This window comes from Choloepus didactylus, chromosome 7 (genome assembly GCF_015220235.1).
Source record: "Choloepus didactylus isolate mChoDid1 chromosome 7, mChoDid1.pri, whole genome shotgun sequence".
In the NCBI taxonomy this organism is placed as follows: Eukaryota; Metazoa; Chordata; class Mammalia; order Pilosa; family Megalonychidae; genus Choloepus; species Choloepus didactylus.
The window spans coordinates 22,945,069-22,960,699 of NC_051313.1; the positions used below are offsets into that span (position 1 = coordinate 22,945,069).

Below are 15,631 nucleotides of genomic sequence, written 5' to 3' on the forward strand. Positions count from 1 at the left end.
TGAACAGAACTTCAGGGTCCTGAGTCCTGGACTAGTATTCCCTCCTCCAGTACACACTCTCTCTGATACATTCTGTAATTATTTCATGAAAGGAAGGATTTCGAAGTGAATGCATTGTCCTGGTTTAGAAGTTTAGGAGTAAATGAATAGCTTAAAAAAAAAAATAAAGGAGTATTTCAGGTTCAGGTCAAAAGGAATTTCTGACCCTGATAAACCTTTTCCCTTCTGTGTCTATCCTATTTGGTGTTCAGTGTCATATCATGAAAGATATTTTTAAGTGAAAGAATTGACTGATACTGATGATTTTAAAAGTGAAACCATATGCCCAGTCACCTCTTGTGAGTGAACAGTTGAATGGCTTCTGATGTTTTTTCAGCCTTTGCCTTGTTTGGCTTATTTAGGTCACACAAGCAGCACGGTCAGCGGCTGGGTCTTTTCTACATCTTGTCAAACCCTCAGAATATCTGCTGGATGCCCAGAGAAGCTAACGCCTCACGGTGTCCTTACTGCGGCCTCCTGATAGGTGAGTAAATCTTCTCGGGGTACCCTGACTCGGGCTACAGTTTCACCTCCTCCTCTCAGAATAGTAGACACTGGACAAATTATGTTTTGCAAGTGGGTTATTTTAAATAGCTGAAATGCCATATCTGATATGGCCCATGGCTATGATATTTATATTATGGGCAACATCACTTTTCTCCTGCCAACCCCAAGGTGGCCGAAGGAGTGCTCTGGCTCCCGCGGTGGCTAAGTGCTACAATATGCTTTGTGTCTGTCCCTCTGACCTTGGGAACCCAGAGTCGGTTTCTAAGGATTTCACTGTTGGCTTCATGCATCATGCTGGGTCCCTGCTGTGGCCCACATTCTGAATGTTTTTCTAATGACTTTTCAACTACTTCCTTGAAAAAAATTGTTCATTTTTTAAATCATCTGTTGGTAATTAGGGTGAACAGCTATTTGTCTTCTATTCTAAGACCTAGACCAGGGTTTCAAGAGCAGTGATGTTCAAAGTAACCTCTATTGTGAAGGTATATCCATTGGGAGAATTTTGGTATCACTTAGATTCTTCGATCTGGTCAATACCTGGTAAAGTTGTTGATAATGACAGTGGAAAGCTGTAAAGTGATTTAAAGTTACAAAGCAACCTGTGGCTATTAGTAATTCATCCAACAGAATTTCCTAAGGGTCTACCGTGTGCTAGGTACTCAGGATTTAAATATTAGTAGTGCATGGTCCTACTCTTGAAGCTCTTTGGGAAGTAAAATACAATATTTTACTTGAGCAATAACCTGGTGAGGTAGGATTTATGTTTCTCAGATATGATTATTTTGGCTGGGAGAAGTTCAATGGCATGTCAGCATTTTCACATTAGTAAGTTACACTTTTAGCTTCAGTTTCCCCATCTGTAAAATGCGGGAAATAATTCTATTTGCTTTCTCATGGTATTGTGAGGATTATATCAGATACAGTGCTTGTGGTATATGGTAAATCTCATTAAATGCTGCCTCTAACAGAAATGACAGGAATAATTATGATTACAGCTATACTATGAAGCTTGCTTACAGCTATACTATGAAGCTTGCTAACTAGGCATTTTTATAAGATCCTGGAGAAAAATGTCATGTTTACAGAGGTGGCATGGCATCAAAGAGGTTAAGTCAGTGTCCACTTTTTGCTGGTGATTATGGTAAATATATATGACTTAGATACATTCATTTATTTATTCAATAATGAAAATTTATTACACGTATATTATGTGCCAGACATGGATATGGGTGCTGGAAGCTTACATTCTAGGAGCTATTTAATCTTTAGAATAATCTCGAGATATTAGTATTACCAATATCTGCATTTTACAGGTGAATGAAATGAGACTTTGAGAGGCATTTAATTTGCTTAAGCTCACCTGGCTGGTAAGTGGCAGAGCCAGGATGCTAATTCAGGCCCTTTGCCATCAAGTGGTGCTTCTTCTATTAGTCTTTAGCAAGAGAGCACCTTCATCCCAAGGTCTGCTTTCCTTTCTTTGATGCAGGGATGGAAGTGACCACAGATCACCATATATGCTAGGCAAATGGTAAGTCTTATGCTATTCTAAATAATTTATTCTGAGAGTTCCAAACAAGAAAGTTTTTTAAAAAGTAAGAAGGTCACAGATTGGTAAATTTCCTTATTGGTTTGTTTTATAGACGGGTCAATGCTCATTCTTAAAATCACCAAAAAATATTCAGCAATCACATTTTTTTTTTCTCACAACCAGTTCACTGTCTAATAACATGCATGCCTAGAACCTCTTTCTTTTCATATAGAATAAATGTTGAACATAAACTCAGGCAGTCATTGGCTAACATAGGACTTTTTCCATGATACTCAGCAAATCTGTGTTGAACTGAATTAAGTTCTTTTGCATTCTAAAACCAGTGGAATTGCGTATCAGCTGATCTGCATTCTTCTTAAAAGATCATCCTTTGTGTATACTACTTGAAGAGAGCTATTTAGTCCAGATTAGTTCTCTTTTCTTTTGGTAAATGAATTCTAAGTCCCATGTCATTTCCTCTTGGGTATTATTTATTTTACCATTTTAAGGTTATATTTGTAATTCAGCCCCAGTCTTGCACCTAAGGTGCTTACTATACAGTGTTTTTGCCCGGCTTTCGGATAGAATTGCTCCCTGTCTGGACCTGCACGTTTTACCCCCCTAATCCAGCACAGCAGGGTCCTGGCAGCCACTGAGGGGGTGTAGGCTTGTCCCATACATCCAGAAGTAGGGGCTTGAGGGCCAACAGATTCCTCACAGGGTAAACTTTAAACACCCTAAGAACGCGACCAAAGAACCTACCAGATCTCCTGGAGAACTGGCCTGGTTCATAGTCCTTTCATTCATATTTACAGTTCTCTATCTAGTCTTTTCCACAGAACTCCTTGAAAATGTGTAATCACTCTCCCCACCCATGATACAAGGGCACTGAGTTCCAGATAAATGGAGTGAGGCCATCACTAATTTCCTATGGCTGTCTTGAATCTTAATCCTGAATTCTACCCTCCAAAATCAGCTGAAATTAAGTAGCATATTTTCCCTCTGTTCCCAGTTTCATGGATCAATATCTCTAATTGGTCTATTTGTACTGATTAATGTTCTCGAAGGCAGATCCCCTACAGAACATCATACGGTACAAACTGAGTCTTTCCAGCCTTACCATCCAGGGGGCAGACGGGTGGTGATAGCATCATGACTGGAACGTTGCAGGCTCTTTTTGCCACTTGCTAATGTGTGCCCCCCCCCAATAATACTTGTCTGAGTTGGAGGGGGTGTTGCATGTGTGTTTACCCCTGTCCCAGCTCTTTCCAAGTCCCTCCACCCATCTGCTTGGCATCTTCATGGATGCTCTGGATGCCCAGCCATGAAGTGACCTCTGGTGATGAGGGAGAATGCTGTGTTATGCTTGAGCAGAGGAGGCTTAGATCAGACCTTTCCATGATCCCAAGCTTTACAGAGTTTTTAGATAAGGGTTCCCATCTCCTTCACTTATAACCTTCTTCCTTTCAAGGTTGGGGAAGGGTGGGCACCAGTCAGGTGGGGAAATGAAGTAACAGACAACATGTTGGCTCCATTTCTCCCTGCGGCCAGTGCTTCTCTCACCCGGGCTCCCAGGAGGCCCCTGGGCTGCAGACAGACGGAGGCAGAGTCTGTCCCACCACTTGGCCACACGTACCCAGATATATCTGAGTCCCACTTAGATTCAACCCCCCTCTTGACTGCATGTTCCCAAGGGGACAATAAACTATTTATAAGTACTTTTAGGGAAAATCATTTAACTGTAATGTCAGTGATGGAAAAACTTTCACATGTGAATGAAATGGAGCCTCTTTGGGGCAGAGAAATGAAAGGAAAGAAAACATTCCTGAATTTCTGGACGATGAACTAATGGTAGTAAGAAAATAACACTGTTCTGCATTCAGTACAAATGAAGCTTCTGCTTAATCAGAATCTCAATGAAACGCCATATATCGTTACTGTCAGTGAACAATTGTTCAGGAAATAGAGAAGAAATCTAAGTCCCATACTCTGATATCTATCTCCACTTGCAACCTGTACATTTCAGAAAGCAATGAAAAATGAAACTAATCACGGTGTAAACTAATGGTAGATGTTTCTCACACTGATTCCCTCTCCTCACCAGGGACCTATTTTGGGAGATGGTCATGAATGAGGATAGACCAGACACACTTGTCTATGTGTGCTGGGCAGGCTGGGATGGGTGTCGGCTTGTGCCCAGAGGGTCTGGATGAAAGGAACAGCTGCCCTTAGGGAGCAGGACTAAAGCTATTACCCTGGCAATTGCCAGTGAAAATTCTTAGGTGGCTACTCCTAAAAGCTCAGTATCCATTTAGAAATTAATTGCATTTGACGTTGGAAGCACACATCATGGATCTCATGTGGATGACACTCCTTTGAGGTCTACAATGCTCACTGCTGTGCTGCAGATGTGCTCAGACCTTGTAACTACAAAATATAATTGGGATGATCCAGTTCTTTGCAGCCAGCAGATGGGAACCAATCAGCGGGAATCAGGAAATGGGAGGAATCTTAAAAACTCCTCAGTGTGGGTTTGGGGAGCTCAATCACTTTCCCCAGAAGTGTATTGTAATGCCCAATTTCTCCCAAAGATGCTCTTATTTTGATGGCAGCCACTTACAATCATCTGCAGTAATTTGAGCAATTATTCTGGGTTAAAGCACTGATTTTCTGAGAGCTGTTTTTTGGGTACTACTTGGTTCTTATATTCCTTGTTCTGCTTCTTTTCCTTTTTGTCTCACTTTACAGGTTTATGGATTCAGTACTTCAGAAACTGTGAGCTTAATCCTGGGAGTAGAGATTGAAATTCTATGCTTTAAATAACATTTTTTCAACTTCCGGGCTGCTGCTACTCTCTAAGATGACTCTGTGGAATCATATTGCAGGAAGTGAGTTGGGGACTCTTGTGGTCTGCCAGACTCCTTTACTTGCCCTACACGTACCACTTGTCCTTTCAGAGAGTTTGTGTATTTCCCCAAGGCAGCCCAGCTTCACTTGGCTCCCATGCCTGTCAGCTGACTACTTGGGTTATATGTCCTGACGTTACTGGACTTTGTGTGTGTCTATTTTTGGTTTGTGGATTGCTGGACTTTCGTTGCATATTCAGAGCAGGTTGTTTTCAGTTAGTGCATTAGTGAAGGTTTTCTAAAGAAACAGAACCAATAGGATATTTATTTATTTGTTATAAGGAATTGGCTCTCCTGATGTGGGGACTGTTAAGTCTGAATTCCATAGGGCAGGCTGCAGCTAGAAACTCCCATAAAGGTGATGTGGAAGTCTGCAAGTCTGCAGGGGAAGCTAGCTAGCTGGAAATTCCAGCAACAAGCAATGCTGAAGTTGGGGAAGAAATTCTTCTTCTGACCTCTGAAATCCTCAGTTCTAACTTTTAAGACCTCCAACTAATTTGATGAGGATACTGTCCACATTGCTGATGGCAGTCTCCTTTGCTGATTGTAGATGCAATCCCTTGATTGTAGATCCAAATTGCATCTACAAAGTACTCCAAATAGCCTCACAGTAACAAGCAGGCCAGTGCTTGACTAAACAACTGGACACCATAACCTAGCCAAGTTGACACATGAAATTAACCATCACAGTTAGGGTAGAGAATTTGGAAGACAGCTATGCCAAAACATCTCTATGCATTGAACTGAATGTGAAAACAAGCTATAAAGATTTTACTTAATGAGAATCCTATGCTTTGGTGAGTTTGCAAAGTGAGTTTGCAAACTCAATAGCAACCCAATTTAGGGAAGTTTTACAAATATAAATAGAATTCTTCTTCATTTCTGTCTTTATAGTTACACCATCCCCTTGAGGATGCAGCATTGGAGTAACCAGTGCTTTAGTTATTTGGGAAAAGTAAAATTCCCCTTGCCTAAACTGGTCTTTTCTGTGCTTGGAATACCTCACATTTACACTCAGATTCAGTCAAATAACCCAGCCAGTATCTAGTATTAAAATCTTTGAAAAATTGCACAAAAAAGGAAAGAAAGAAAAGGAAATAAAGAAAACCCTCTTTCCCTGCCAGCCCTCCCAATCCCCAACACCACCAGAACTTCCACAGTCTTAAATTTGCTTTCCGTTAAGACAGTGATTACACAGCAGCTGTTCAGCCTCTTAAGAGAATACACGATATGGTAATAAACATCATTTCAGAAATATGCTTTTTGTCCACTTTACTAGGAAGCACAATAAAATTCTGTATGTTCATTACACTTTTTACTCCAGGCACTGATTTTAACGAGGGCCCCATTGCAATTGGTTCACTCTCTACCTAACAAATGGAAATGTTTGTTTTGTCTTTTCAATTCCAGCCACCCCTGACTTGAATTCTTTTATGCAGTGTATTGTAAAATGCTCTTTGAAGTCCATGTGTCATCCATTTAAAACGAACACTGCAGGTCAGCATGCACTGCTCCTGTCTTCAATTTTGCTCAGTGTCCCAGTTTCTCTGGGGAAGGTTCAACTCTGACAATACCCTTCACTTATGGTATGGCAATCCATGCATAATGCTGGGTTTACCAGATAGAATCTGAAATTTGATGGCAGCTAGCTTGCTGATTGTGTATGGAATTCAATTTATAGGAAAATAGAAGGGTGATGATTTTAATAATGTCAAATGTCTTGAAAAGTAATTCCTGGGTGTCTCATGGGACATACATACTTAGTGGTGTGCGTAACAGTCAGTGTGACTCCCTTCCTCTATAGCTCCAGACAGTCCTGGGAAAGGCAGGGAGAAGACAGAGTGATTCAGGAAAGTTGTTTGTGGATGCAGATATATGTGGAAGGGGAAAGGAACTGGCATTTAAAGATGTCCCAATATATTTTTTGGGACTCTATTTGAGAGCACAGAAGTGACCAGATTTGTCCCATATGCTAATGTTGGATCTGGACTTCTTAAAAGTTACAAGTAAAATATTCTTTAGGAGACCATGTATGTATAGCCATAGTGCTGTATGGTTTACAAGGCATTTTTAAAAATCTCTTTTATATTAATTTAATCTTTACAACGTCATTCATAAATTGAGACTAAAATTTCTATTTTCTAACAACAACAGAACACAGGTTTGGAGGAGTGATATTGGGTTCAGACCCCTGTTCTGTCATCTCTTCTAACCTCCCTGATTGGGCTTAGCACGGTGACAGGCACATAGGGGCTCAATAATTATTTGTCCCACCTTTTCCCTCCATCCCATCTTTACCAGTTAGAATGATTAGCTTTAGGGAAAGAGACTGATTGTAAAGCTGAAGCTCAATACCATTTGTTTATTGAATAATCAAGCTAATGAGTTTTTCAACTTGGTTCTGGTGATAATCAGGGAGGGACTGAATTGGGCTTGTAGAACATAAGGGTAAAATTAGTCATTGAAGAGAAGGAAACCACAGGGCACCAAGTAATTTGAGAGATGTTTTAATTATTAATATTTATAATGTGACATATTATTTATAGTTGAGTTGATAGATGACATCAACCATTTACTTTTTATATTTATAAATTTATCTAAGCCTGTGATTCACTTAACACTCGAATCTTGAGCCTCTCATTTATGAAGTAGATTGGTCTGACCAGTCACTGTTGAGTTGAAGGAGACTCTGAAAGCCACCCTGCCTTCCCCTGCATTTTACAGACAGAGCCAGTGACTGCTTCAAGATCAAGCAGATAAAACTGGACCTGAACCCAGAGCTTGTCTTTTGTTACATGACTTCTTAGCCCTGGACTAATGCATTTTCCATTATATATTGCAGGTACTTTGACTTATTTCTGTGAGTTAAAAAGAAGTGGTTATAAATTACAATGTGTGGCCCTTACCTGGATCCTGCTTCAAACAAACAGCAACTTTTTTGAAATGGTGAAATTCAGGAGACAATTGCAAAATAAACATTGAGCCGATACTAAGGAATTAAAATTATGCTTTTAGATGTAATCATGGTATTGTGGTTATGTTAAGAAAAATATAGAGCTTATCTTTAAGAGATCCGTAGTGAAATATGAATGAATGAAATGATATGAAGTCTGGGATTTGCTTCAAATTATACAGAGGAAGTAGGGAGTGGGGGGGGTAGATACATAAGAAACAAGATTTACTGAGTTGATAATGGTTGAGTTGGCTGATGGGTACAGAGGTTCATTATGATATTCTGTCCATTTTAGTATTTGTTTCAAATTCTCCATAATTAAAGAAAAACATATGACTGGTTACATTTATGTGTACACTTGGTGTTTCCAGTGTTGGGTTTCCTTTTTGTCTTCTGATCTTGTGTGTACCAACAAACTGTAGGTTTCTATTTGTACTTCTCCTATGAAATGGGTCTGTTTATTTCAGAAAGACATTATGAATCACAGAATTGCACACGTATGCCTTTTTGTTCTCATTGTTAGAAAGCTTAGGACAACAATTCTGACCTACCGCATTTGCTCGTTCTCTCATTCACAGAGCTGAGATGACACTGAAATGGACTTCTCTGTTTTCTGCCAACTTTTCCACAAGCAGGAAATCTAGGAGAGTTAATTTTGGAGGCTGTATGGTGTAGTGACTAAAATCGCAGGAATTAGATGGTCTGGGCCTGTAGCTCAGCTTTGCCACTAACTATTGACAAGTTGGTTTTTCTGAGCCTCAGTTTCGCATATGTGCAATGGGAATAACAGTATAACTCAACTCAGAGATGAATGTGAGGATTAAATGAGATAATACTTTTGTGCCCTTAGGAACAGGATCTAGTACATGGAAAACACTCAATACATTTTTCATTTATTATCAACAGATATTTATTGAATGCCTATATGTGTTAAATGTTAGGCTGGGAAGGGAACTTTCAGTGGTGTTTTAGCTTTGCTTTGGGTTGTAGCTTAACAAAAATCGTCACAATTTTTTTCCAATCCAATTATTTTTAACCGTTTTTTGTGATATTTTATATTATTTGTATAAGCCTTCATAAATTCTTTTCAGAATAAGATAGGTTAAATATAATAAATAAATAAAAATATTGCTTCTGAGATTATGTTTATGCCTAATTCTAGGCATATGCTAAGTAATAACTTGAGGGGTGTGCCGGTTTCAATGTATTATATCCCCCAGAAAAAGCCATATTCTTTGATGCAATCTTGTGGGGCAGACATAATAGTGGGGATTAAGTTGGAACCTTTGGATTAGGTTGTTTGCATGGAGATGTGCCCCACCCAACTGTAGATGATAACTGATGGGATATTTCCATGGAGGCGTGGCCCCACCCATTCAGGGTGGGCCTTGATCAGTGGAGCCATATAAATGAGCTGGCTCAAAGAGAAGGAACTTAGTGCAGCTGTGAGTGACGTTTTGAAGAGGAGCAAGCTTGCTAGAGAGGAACGTCCTAGGAGAAAGCCATTTTTTGAAACCAGAACTTTGGAGCAGATGCCAGCCACATGCCTTCCCAGCTAACAGAGATTTTCCGGACGCCATTGGCCATCCTCCAGTGAAGGTACCTGATTACTGATGTGTTACCTTAGACACTTTGTGGCCTTAAGACTGTAACTGTGTAGCCAAATAAACCCCCTTTTTATAAAAGCTAATCCGTCTCTGGTGTTTTGCATTCTGCAGCATTAGCAAACTAGAACAAGGGGTAAAGTAATTGATAAACTGGTCACCCCCAGGTACCTGCATAATTTAAAATTCAAAACCACAGTACTGAGAGAACAAAAATCTGTAATCAATGAATGCTGGAACTTGCGACAGAGAGAATTGCTGGATTTCTAAATTGAAATTTATCTCTTATTGGCTCTTAACTCTCCCTGCTATTATTCTGATTTCTTTATATCTTCCACCTTTCCTATTTAATTTCTATCCTATTTAATTTTGCCTGCTTTTTAAAAATGTCAGCAGGGAAATCAACTATGTCATTATACTATAGACCTCTAATGATTTAACAAGGTTTGATCCACAGTATTAAAGAACTCTTCCCACTATGATGGAGTCCATTGATGGTTATTAGCTGTAGTGGTTGGCCAGAACCCATAGGACATTCTCGGGTACACAGTGATGTATGGGTCCTCCTATGCATGGATTTCTAGGTCCTTCCTAAATCACAACTTGTTAGGCATGCTGTCTATGAAAATGACTGATGCACATCAAGGATCAGTCAACTGGATTTCATATTTAAAAAGCACCATTGGTTTAAAATGAAAAATTTCAATACAGAACATAAAATAAGCAAACACCTAATCTTCGAAAAGAAGCTATAGTTAGACAATACATTGCATTAGTGTCAAATTTCCTGATTTTGATAAGTGTACTGTAGTTTCGTAAGAGAATGTTCTCTGTCTTAGGAAATGCACACTGATGAGTTAGGGGTAAAGGGACACCATATATCCAACTTACTGTCAAATGGTTTAGAGAAAGAGTGAGAAAAAGAGGAAGAGAGCCCAAATGGTGAAAAATGTAAAAATTGGTCAATCTGGATAAAGGGTGTATGGAAGTTCCTTGTCCTATTCTTGAAGCTTTCCTGTGCATTAAGATTACAAAAAGGAACTAAAGAATTCTTTACTTAAAATGGTAAGATATTTTTGGAATGATGTTTCACTCTAGAGATATATTTTCTCCCGACTTGTAGTCACTGTTAAAAGTGTGCTTCTCTGCCACAGTCAGAGGAAAATGTCTATTAGCACTAGTGTATCCTGGCATTCAATATTAAGCTTGGTATGGGAATGGAACTTCGAAGAAAGGATGCAAAATAAGGCAAGTTTCTGGTATTTAAAGGCCAAGTGAACTTTTAATGGTGACATCATGATCATCACAAACCAATTACATGAAATGACCTCATTCTTCAGATTCCATAGAGTTAGAGTAGGTAGTTTTAATTACTAATTCCAGACCTTCCTCTCCCACACAGCACAATGTTTTGATAAGAAATATGCAAATAACAAGTCATTTTCTTCACTAAACTTAAAGTGAAGTACAGTAATTGTGCTGGGCCATGGCAAAGGGGTCCCCCACTATCTACCACTCTTCCCAACAGCAAAGCTACTAGAGGAAATTTCAACCCACATCTGAAGCTATGAATTGAGAGGTTTTCCTCAAATGGGTTAATTACCTGATCTTCCAGTCTGTGGGAAAATATATCATAAGGGTAAAATCAACAATTTCCACTTGAAGCAAGCATTGCTGGTGTTGCTATCCACTGAGTTTGTATTTTAAAATCATTGTGCATAGAAGCATGTGACTGAGGGTTGGGATTCTACAAAAATACATGCATATGATCAGAAAAATTAGAGCAGTCTTGGAAGTTGTAAGTTGAAGTGCCAGTGAAAGATTGATTAGAAGTCATTTCAAACATTTATTGGAATCATGATAGCTCCTTTAAGTATCCCAATTTAGATATGTCCTTAATCTTAATCTGCATGTCTGTGGTTGTGAACCCATTGTAAATAGGACTTCTTGGAGATGTTATTTTTGAGTTAAGATGTGGCCAAAAAATGAATGAGGGTGGATTTGAATCCATATTCCTGGAGGACTTAAAAAGAGAAGAAACCAGTAGCCGGGAGTTGGAGAATGCCACACAGGAAGAAGCTAGAAGTCAGCAGAATCCAGAAGAGTAGACCCAAAGAGAGAGCAAGATCAAGCAGAGATGCAAGCTCAGGAACCCCAAGGATGGCTGCAAGCCAGTGCCAGAATGCTACAGATTCCAGGGGAAAGCAGCCTTGCCATTATCCTGATTTTATACTTCTTCTAGCTTCAGAACTGGGAGCCAATAAATTCTTGTTGTTTAAGCCAACCCCTTGTGTGGTACTTGTCATAGCACCCTGGCATACTAAGACAGCGCCACACATGTGAAATAAGAATCTATTGCAGGCAATACATCATAGGAGAGATGAAAGGGAAGAAGAACACGTGGTTCCTGTGATCAGGTTGCATGTGGTTCTAATGGAGATATAAGATGAACACAGCTAAAGCAACAGAAGACCGGGTTGAAGAGGGCTAGTCCTGGAGTTGGTGATCTCAGCTCAGTCCCCGATTAGCTGTGTGACCTCAGGAAACTTCTCCATCCTTCCTAGTCTGCCATTCTCTCATCTGGGTATGAGAGGTTGCTCTCCAAGTTCCCTTCTAACTCCAAATTGTATTTTATATTATTACATTATTAAAGTCTCTCTCTCAAGTGGTGATAGCATTGCTAGCAATTTGTTATATACGTGAAACAATTTCTTAAAGATCTGCTAGTCTTATACAATATAAGAAATTGTTTCTGAAATTTTAAAATGAAAGGTTAGTCTCCTAAAGTTTTTAGCAAACTTTACTCAAGTAGATTAGAAAACTCTTGGAGTTTGTATTTTTAGCTCATTCTGGCATTCAAGCCTCAGTTATGCCAGTTGAAAACGACATTGTTTTTTAAATGCCAGAATATGAAATAGTCTTAACACATAGATGCAATGATTGAAAAAGCTATTAATATAATGCTAACACGAATAAAATGAGGTACATGTTATCCAACCCTAGAGAAAGAGAATTTGAAAATTCAATTAAGTAGGAAGAGTTGGATGCTCCCATGAGAAGTGACATTAATTACAAGCTCACAAACTATCACTGCGGTTTTAATTCCAGAACATGTTTATCACCCCCAAAGAAACCCATACCCATTGGCAGTCAATCCCCATTCCCCCTCCCCCACCCACACACCCCTTCAACTTGAGAACCTGGGGGAGGGAATCCCTCCTCTCCCCAAAACAAAAGGAGTTGGTAAACATGCCTGTGTAATTGCTATTTCTTTGTGTTACAGATTATAAAGTTTGGTTTTGTTGCTTTTCACCATATAGATAGGCCCACTTCAAGAAAGTCTCATCTGTGAAAATCCCTACTTACAAAACATGTCAATTCCAGAATGATCATTTCCTTCAAGGTTTCTTTACACAGCCAGCCCTGTAAACACATGGAAAATATGAGCTGATTCCCCAAACATGTTTACTATTCAAAGTGAAGTGTATAGTAATATCTTGTTGAAGATCCCAAGAAAAACAAGCAAGTAAACAAGCACAAGAAAAACCCTTCAAAACTCAGAGATGCTAAGGATTGATTAGAAAATTAATTCCATGGAAAGTCTCAAAAATTAATTCCATGGAAAGTCTCAAGACAAAATTATGGTCTCATATTTTCAATGGCAATATATTAGGTCTGCAGTCCCTTAGAGACAACTCTGAAATACAAAAAGCTTGGAAACTAACTTTTCCCCCAATACGTTTGATGGCAAGACTTGAGCTGACCTGAACACTTAGGTAGAAAACCTGACTTGAACTGATGTGAGTCTCTTCATCTTCTGTTTATCCCACTTAATGTTGACTATTTGTGCTTTTTACAGCAAAATATGTTCGTGTTTGATTGTTGAGAGCTGTGCCAGACCCCACTGGAGTGTTATGTCATATGTAGCAGTTACACATATAACCTTTCTAAATAAAAATTTCTGAATTTTGAAATATCATGTGGCCACACAGATTTCAGATGAGCGATTGTGAACAATAATATTTGTAGCTAGTTCTTTGAGCTGACATTTAATCCTCCCTCTATATAGATTTATTTTTAAATCAGTAGTTCACACTAATGGTGTAGGTTTTGTTTGATTTTTAGGTGTTTCTCCTTTTGCCTCTTTTAGTTTTCTAAGCATGTGATATTTCTTCTTTAGCCTGCTAATATGGCAGAATACATTAATTGATTTACAAATATGGAGCCCCACTTATATCTCAAGAACAAATCCCACTTGGTCATGGCATAAAATTCTTCTTATTTATTGCTGAATTCTATTTGCTAATATACTGTTAAGGATTTTTGTATCTATATTCTTGAAGGATATCAATCTGTAATTTTCTTTTTTTGTACTGTCTTTGCTGTTTGTATCAGGGTAAAATTAGCTTCATGAAACAAATTAGGAAATATTCCCTTCTCTTCCATTTATGGAAGAAATTGTGTAGACTTGGTGTCAATTCATCTGGGCTTTGAGACTTCTTTTCTGGGAGTAACTAAATTACAAATTCAATTTCTTTACTAGTTATAAGACTATTCAGATTACCTGTTTCATTTGCGTGACTTGTGTTACTCTGTGCTTTTTGAGGAACTGGTCCACTTCATCTAAGTTGTCAAATTCGTGTGTAGAGTTGTTCATAATACTTACTTCTTATCTTTTTTGATGCCTCCAGGGTCTGTGGTGATATTCTCGGTTTCATTACTGACACTGGTGATTTGTGTCTTCTCTCTTTGTTTTTGGTCATTCTTGCTAGTGGTTTGTCAAGTTTATTGATCTTTTCAAAGAACAAGCTTTTTGTTTTATTGATTTTCTCCATTGTTTTTCTGTTTTCATTTTCATTGCTTTCTGCTTGTACCTTTATTATTTTCTTCCTTCTGATTACTTTGGGTTTATTTTATCCTCCTTTTCTAGGTTCTTTAGCTTGGAGCTTAGATTGTCAATTGAAACTTACCCTCTAATCTAATGTAAACACTTAGTTCAATGAATCTTTTGAGAGGCACTCTTTTCCTCTTTGATCTGGCTCCATTCTGTTTAAGTGTGCAATTCAGTCACTTTTAGTATATTCATGAGGTTATGCAATAAAACCATGATCCAATTCCAGAATATTTTCATCACCCCAAAAGATGTCCTCTATCCATCAGTAGTTGTTCTAGTTTGCTAATGCTGCCGGAATGCAAAACACCAGAGATGGATTGGCTTTTATAAAAGGGGGTTTATTTGGTTACACAGTTACAGTCTGAAGGCCATAAAGTGTCCAAGATAACATATCAGCAATCAGGTACCTTCACTGGAGGATGGCCAATAGTGTCCGGAAAACCTCTGTTAGCTGGGAAGGCACGCAGCTGGCGTCTGCTCCAAAGTTCTGGTTTCAACATGGCTTTCTCCCCAGACATTCCTCTCTAGGCTGCAGTTCCTCAAAAATGTCACTCGTAGTTGCACTTGGGATATTTGTCCTCTCTCAGCTTCTCCGTAGCAAGAGTCTGCTTTCAACGACCATCTTCAAACTGTCTCATCTGCAGCTCCTGTGCTTTCTTCCAAGTGTCCCTCTTGGCTGTAGCAGCTTGCTCCTTCTGTCTGATCTTATATAGCACTCCAGTAATTTAATTCAGACCCACCCGTAATGGGCGGGCCAACACCTCCATGGAAATTATCCAATGAGAGTCATCACCCACAGTTGGGTGGGGCACATCTCCATGGAAAATCTCAAAGAATTACAATCTAATTAACACTGATAGGTCTGCCCACACAAAATTACATCAAAGATAATGGTGTTTGGGGGACATAATACATTCAAACTGGCACAGTAGTCACTCTCCATCCCCATCCCCACTGGCCCCAGCAAGCACGAATCTGCTTTTTCTCTTGGTGGATTTTCCTATTGTCTGCCTATCATATAAATAGAATCATACACTGTGTGGCCTTTGTATCTGCCTTCTTTCACTTAGCATGTTTTCAAGGTTCGTTCATGTTGTAGCATGTATCAATACTGCATTTCTTTTTTACATGGCTGAATATATTCCATTGTATGAATATACCACATTTAAAAAATCCATTCACCAGTTAATGGACATTTGG

At 39.0% G+C, this 15,631-nt stretch overlaps 1 long non-coding RNA gene across 1 annotated transcript in view; it reads left to right on the top strand.

Moving 5' to 3' along the window:
* The first annotated feature begins 443 nt into the window (after positions 1-443).
* LOC119540373 overlaps positions 444-15,631 on the top strand; it is a 68,019-nt gene continuing 52,831 nt past the window's right edge. Inside the window, exon 1 of the long non-coding RNA XR_005218083.1 lies at positions 444-523. This is a non-coding gene — a long non-coding RNA (uncharacterized LOC119540373). The remainder of the gene's footprint in view (positions 524-15,631) is intronic.